Genomic DNA, 6,588 nt, shown 5'->3' with positions numbered 1-6,588 from the left:
CTCAACATAGGAAGATGGTGGAGGGCCCAGATACCATATAGGAGATAGAAAGGGGGGGATACAAAATGGCAGTCCCAGTTTCTAATGTTCAATTAGTCTGGAAGTTGTCATATATTGCTGTCTAGTTTGCTTTCTGGTGCTGGAATGAACACCATGGCCAAAAGCAACTTGGAAAGGAAAGAGAAGCCAAGGCATAAAGCTAGATGCAGGAACTGAAGAAAGGCCATGGAGGAATGTTGCTCACTGGTTTGTGCATCATGACTTGCTCAACCTGCTTTCTTATATCACCCAGGACCATCAGCCCAAGAATGGCGCCACTCACAGTGAGCTGAACCTTCCCACATCAACAGCAATCAAGAAAATGCCCCACGGATACATCTGCAAGCCAATCTGACGAAGACAATCAGATTGTCTCATCCTATGTATGTCCAGTTTCTGTCAACATGAAAGACAGACAGACATAAGCACATGCCACTCTGCTTGGCAGCCAGAGAGGTGCAGACAGAGACTTGAGTCGTATGACCAACACTTCTGCATATGCACAATGGAAGCTCAAACTTCACCTACTTATGAATCACCACCGTGACTATCACATGTATACAACACACACACACAGATAGACACATACCTATACACACAACACACACATAAACACCACAACACACATACAGCCCCCAACAAATACACACCCATACACATACATCCTATACATATCATGCATAAACCCACACAACACATACTTACACACCACACACTCAAATACACACTCACACATACGCATACCACATACATATCCACCACACACACGCACGTGCATATACACACACACAACAAAAGATAAGGGATAAGACAAGAAAACTCAACTAATTTCAATGGCATTTTCCCCCTAGGGCTTAATGCCTTCACTATCCGAAAGACAAACTGCTATAGAGGCAGGAAAGCAAAGGTTATTATACTATTAAATTATTCATGATTTCCAATCATTACAGAAATATTTCCCAGACTTCAACATTCCTAAAGGAGAAAATCCATGCATAAATCCTGGTCTCAAATAGAATTTCGAAATTCTTTGTTTGTCCTTTCTGCCTTTTTTTCTTTTCTTTTTTGTTTTGTTTTGTTTTTAGAGACAGGGTTTCTCTGTCTGTCTTTCTTATTAAACAAGTCTCACTATGTAGTCCTTGCTGTCCTGGAACTCACTATGTAGATCAAGCTGGTCTCCCAACTCACGGAGATCCACCTGCCTCAGCCTTCCAAGGGCAGAGACTAAAGGGGTACCTCCACCATGCCCCAGCTGGTTTTGAAATTCTTGCTATGGCTAACTTTCTTTAGATTTTGAGGTAAAGTTAATATCCAGTCTGCCCAGCAGAGGGCAATCCGCACACAGCACAGTGCTGGCCGACTGTGGAAGGCCGTGGTCACTAAGTGCAAATGTGGGTCCCTTGTCCCCAGACAAGAAAAGAAACTTGTTCCTTTGTTGTGCAGCCTCTCTCCACCTGGCATTGCTAGCTAACATCACATGTCTTCTGGCACAGGGATACCGGAAGGCTGGCAGCATGTCAGGCCTTTAACATACTGGGGAGTAGGGGGGTAAGAGGGGAGTGTTCCGGTCATGACTAATACACAGAAGGACAGGCCCTCACCTCAACCACTTGGGTACAGAACAGCATCAGGTGACCCAGACTCAACCCTGGAGGTGGCCCGGCAGCATGAGGCTCCAAGCCCTGTGCTCAGCCCCCATCCTCCCATGGGATTTCACTCACAGGGACTAAACACAGTCATTAAGACATGAGGAGTTCCGAGATGCTGGCCTTACAGCCCACATGGGCCCCTGTGACAGACAGAACACAGCCAACCCTGGGAGCTTCGGTAGTTCTCTAAGTCTGGCCCAGATCAGCCTCTCGGCTCAGAGCTCCTAAATCTGCAGTGTGCCGAGCCCTACAGGCTTCCTGGAGCCCTCAAGAAAGTGTGATGGTGTTACCCACAGGCAAAGGCTGAGGATATCTCAAACAGACCAGCTCATGACCTCTACAAGGTCCCTTCACGTTCTTATCTCCATCAAAGAAAGAGTTCAGAGGAGCTTGAGGAGGGAATTTCTTAGGCCAAGGAGTGTGGTCCTCTCAAGACCTGTGGGACCGTAGCATAGCTCTACACACAAACCTTACTGGAAGGTAGGATTATTCCTGAGTCAAGAAGGACCTCACAGGACAGGCATTGCAGCATTGTTGAGCGGCAGTACTCTCTCACCAGTACTGCTTAAATTTGCTTGCCCCATCATTAAATCTAAAGTTCAAGTCAAAACTAGCATCGTGCCAAGTGGTGGTGGTGCACTCCTATAATCCCAGAGCTCTGGAGCAGAAGTAGGCAGATCTCTGTGAGTTCGAGGCCAGCCTGGTCTACAGAGTGAGTTCTAGAACAGCCAGAGCTGTTACACAGAGAAATCCTATCTCGTAAAAACAAAGATCAAAAACAAACAAGCAAAAACAAAACAACAAAACTAGTATCGATCTAGGGATCTTTAGAGAATTTTTAAAAATAATTTTTTTAAAAAAAAAGCCATGGAGCCAGCAAGAGAGGTGGCACAGTGCTCAGGAAGCAGAGGTCACCTAGGTCTGTATGGCAAGTTCCAGACTGATCACAGCTACACAGTAAGACCCTGTCTCAAAAACAAAAGCAAAAACCAAGCAAGCGAGCAAACCAAGTCATGGTAATCTTCACATACTGTTTTCAGATTTCCACAGCCCCTAATCTGTGATATTTCTGCACACCAGTGAGGAGTAAAGGATTCTGGCAGGTTTGACAAGGGTAAGCACAGCACTGGCAGGCCTTGCCTTCCCCCTTCCCTCTCTTGTAAACCATAGATTACATCCCTAAAGTTAGCCACAGTAGTCTATCCCCATATTTGCGCACTTTCTTATGCCAGACTCATTCCTAAGGCTGATCACTGAAGTCCAGAATCAAAAGCCCCCTTTGGCTCTCCTAACATGCACAGTGCAAACATGCCACTGCATCCCAGCCCTACAGCATCCCAGCCCTCCTGCATCCCAGCCCTCCCTCCAGCATCCCATCCCTCCAGCGTCCCAGCCCTCCCTCCAGCATCCCAGCCCTCCAGCATCCCAGCCCTCCAGCATCCCAGCCCTCCAGCATCCCAGCCCTCCCTCCAGCATCCCAGCCCTCCTGTATCCCAGCCCTCCAGCGTCCCAGCTCTCCCTCCAGCATCCCAGCCCTCTCTCCAGCATCCCAGCCCTCCTGTATCCCAGCCCTCCAGCATCCCAGCCCTCCCTCCAGCATCCCAGCCCTCTCTCCAGCATCCCAGCCCTCCCATTTTCCTCTTTAAAATCACACCTGCAAGATCACTAGCTGCTGTTTTCAGCCTAAGTCAGAGATCAGCCACTTGTCTTCCCTGCTTGATAAAGTATCCATCTTTCTCTGTGAAAATAGGTGTTTGGATGTGGCTTGTGCCTAATCCGGGGTCCGGGAGGGAGCACCCCTCCCCCATGCCCCCACTCCCAATGTGTGCTAGACCCTTCTCAGAGTGACTGAACCACTTCTTAAAGTCACACAATTTGGGAGACCAGAGGCCGGGACTCCTACGTTTGTCTCTGGGCTCCGTTGAGATTCCTGTGCTACACAGCCTGAGCTCATCATTTGATTCCGCGGTCAGAGACGACAGGCGGCACCTTCTGCCCAGCACATTGTAATTGATTCTGCTTGTTTGCAGAGCTCAGCTTCCAGGGAGGATGAGCATAACAGTGATTTTTGTTTTCCTTCTCTTTCTTTTAATCAGTCCAGACATACTCTTGGTCTCCAGCAGTTGCAAGTGGAAGGTGAAAACACACAGCAGTGGGCCTGGACTGTGAAACACCACAACAGACAGGCATGTGTGAGTGTGTGTCTGCGTCTTATTGTTACCGTTATCTCTGGGTTCCTTGTCTAGCTCTGAGCAGGACGCTAGTCCCGGCCCATTGACTGCCGTTAATTAGCTACATCTGCGTTTCGCACAGGACTTCCTCAGTGGTGATCAGGAATGTTCAGTGGGAGACCACACTCTGCATTCCTTCGATTTGTGTCTTCCTAATTAAACTGCAAATGGTGATTGCTTCTTCCTCTTGACGTGAAAAGCTTAGATTTTATCACCGAGTCCCTAGGCTCCTGTTTTATCAAAACCATTTTTTTTTTAAACCCTGACCCTAAGTAGCCGGGCAGACTGGACGCCAGAGATAACTTTTAGATAATTATCTCATTTCCTAATTGGCAATAACTGTCACCTTGTGATGACCTGATGTGTATTACCAAAGTGACAGGGATTATACACGGCAGTTGAACTAGACTGCACGAAACGGCTCCTTCCCTTGCACGACAGCCACCAGTTTGTCATTCCTTAGTCTTTAAAATGAAAAGAGGTGGCTCCTACTTATCTTCACTTTGTATTGCAAATGGTCTGACCATAGGCCATCAAAAAAATAAATTAATTAATTAAATAAAATAAATAAATAAAATGAAAAGACTCTACCTGACCTGTATATGCTTAAAGAGAAGTTACAGTAATTGATTTAACACTTTGGGGCAGGGCATAACAATTTGGCTATCCAAGGTGGCACAGTAATGATATCACTGGTAACAAAATAATAATAGTAATCTAATCTTATTTCTGTGCTTATGTTGAGATGGGGACAGCACAAGGTCTCCAGGAGCGGCAGTGACAGACAGTTGTAAGTCATGTGATGGGACTCGAACCCAGGTCCTCTGGAAGAGCAGCAGGAACAGCAAGCGTTCTTAACCACAGAGCCACCTCTCTAACAATAATAATAATGTCACTGTTTACTGCCTAGCTGTCTCCGATAGAACACAGACTTGAAAACTGGAAAGGGCCCTGAGGATGCCCCAGTGCAAATCTATTTTGTAGAAGAGTAAACAGCGTGCACACCGCAACCAGAGCTTCAGATAACAATTTTCAAGATGTTGTCACTAAACCCGGGGTGGTGGCAACGAAACCCCCAGGCTCTGGAGACTGAGGCAGAAGGATTTTAAGTTTGAAGCCTGGGCCCTGGGCCACACAGCGAGACCGACCTCAAACAAACAAAACTATTTCTACAGTGAACTCTTGGACCGAATTAGATTCCATAATGGATTTTATGTCTTCCCAGGAAAATGCTTTGCTCTTTTTGCTAAAGCAAAGTGTCTGTGGATGTGCCCAAATTGCTACCTGGCGTGCATAGAAGCTGAGCTATGATCTGCTGGGAGCTTCCAGGAAGACATTCGCTTTCCTGACACTGAAGGACACAGAGTATTCACAGACAGGTCCTCCTTTGCCAAGCCTAACACCTGAAGGGCATCAGACAGCACCGGCTGTGCTGCGACAATTCTGTCAGGTGACTAGGAAACTGTTCTTCACAAGCGCACGTGCTGAAATGCTCAAAAACCAGCTATGTTCTGGTTTGGAGGTTCTGAAATTTTTTTAATTTTTTTAATATTTCATGCATGAGTGTTGTATTCACATGATTTTGACCTCCCTCTAATTCCTCCCTTGTCTCCCCCCACCACTGCCTAGCAAATTCATGACCTCTTCTTTAGTTATTACTGTCAACACATAGAGAAACACACGTCTATATAGACATATATAAACTCAGTCCGTCTAGTATTGCTCACATGTCCGCGTGTTGCGGGCTGACCACTTGGGGCTGGATGATGACCTACCAGGGTCTTGTCCCTGGAGAAGACTGACTCTCCCTCTCTCAGTAACCATTAATTGCCCACGGCTCTTCATCCAGAGGCAGGGCTTGTGGAACCCTCGCTCCCCTATCCATGCCGATTCTTCAAGTTATTGGTCATAGAGTCTGAAAACCACAGGCTGTGAGGGAGATGTCAGTAGGATCACAGACCTGACACCCTCTGGGTGGCCACCTCCTCTGCCCCCATGCCATGGGATGCAGACCGATGTCTTCTGCTTCCCGGGCTCCTAGCCAGTGCACTGGAGGTGGGAGTCAAAGGCACCCCTGCTTGCTGGGCAGTTCCTCCCATCTGATGAGATTCCAGGTCCTTTGGAGTGTGGATCTGACCTTCTCCCTGGACCGCACACCAGCAGCTTGCACTCTACCCTGCCCTGCCCCACTATCGTGCCCACTGGCCTTGCTTCTTTCTCCGGTCATATTATGTACCCTAATATCCACATCCTGAGCTCTGGGCACTCCAGAATGTGACTGCCTGCCTTTGGAAATAGGCCTGGGAAGGATGATGAAGGTTTGTGAGGCCATAACAGCGGGTGGGCCCTAACCCATGCTGACTGACAGGAAGAGAAGGTTGAGACACAGACATACACACAGGGATAAATAGAACTCTACTAACCAGTGAGAGAAGCAAAGAGAAACCCCTTACCCACAGCCTTAAAGTAAGAGTAACTCTGACGCAATAAGCGGCCTGGTCTAAGGTAGTTGAGGCAGCTCAGTCACAGAGGATGGGACACCACTTTCTTCATTCAACTACCTTATATGAACGAAATGGTTACCCAGGGAGAGAGAGAGACAGAGAGAGAAGGAGAGAGGGAGGGAGGGAAAGAAGGAGGGAAGGAAAGAGAGAGAGAGAGAATGTCTG

The sequence above is a fragment of the Alexandromys fortis genome, unplaced genomic scaffold (genome assembly GCF_014885135.2).
Source record: "Alexandromys fortis isolate MF-2015 unplaced genomic scaffold, M_Fortis_MF-2015_v1.1 scaffold_118, whole genome shotgun sequence".
Taxonomy (NCBI): Eukaryota; Metazoa; Chordata; class Mammalia; order Rodentia; family Cricetidae; genus Alexandromys; species Alexandromys fortis.
The sequence above is the reverse complement of the archived record's forward strand: the minus strand, read 5'-3'. Positions refer to the sequence as shown.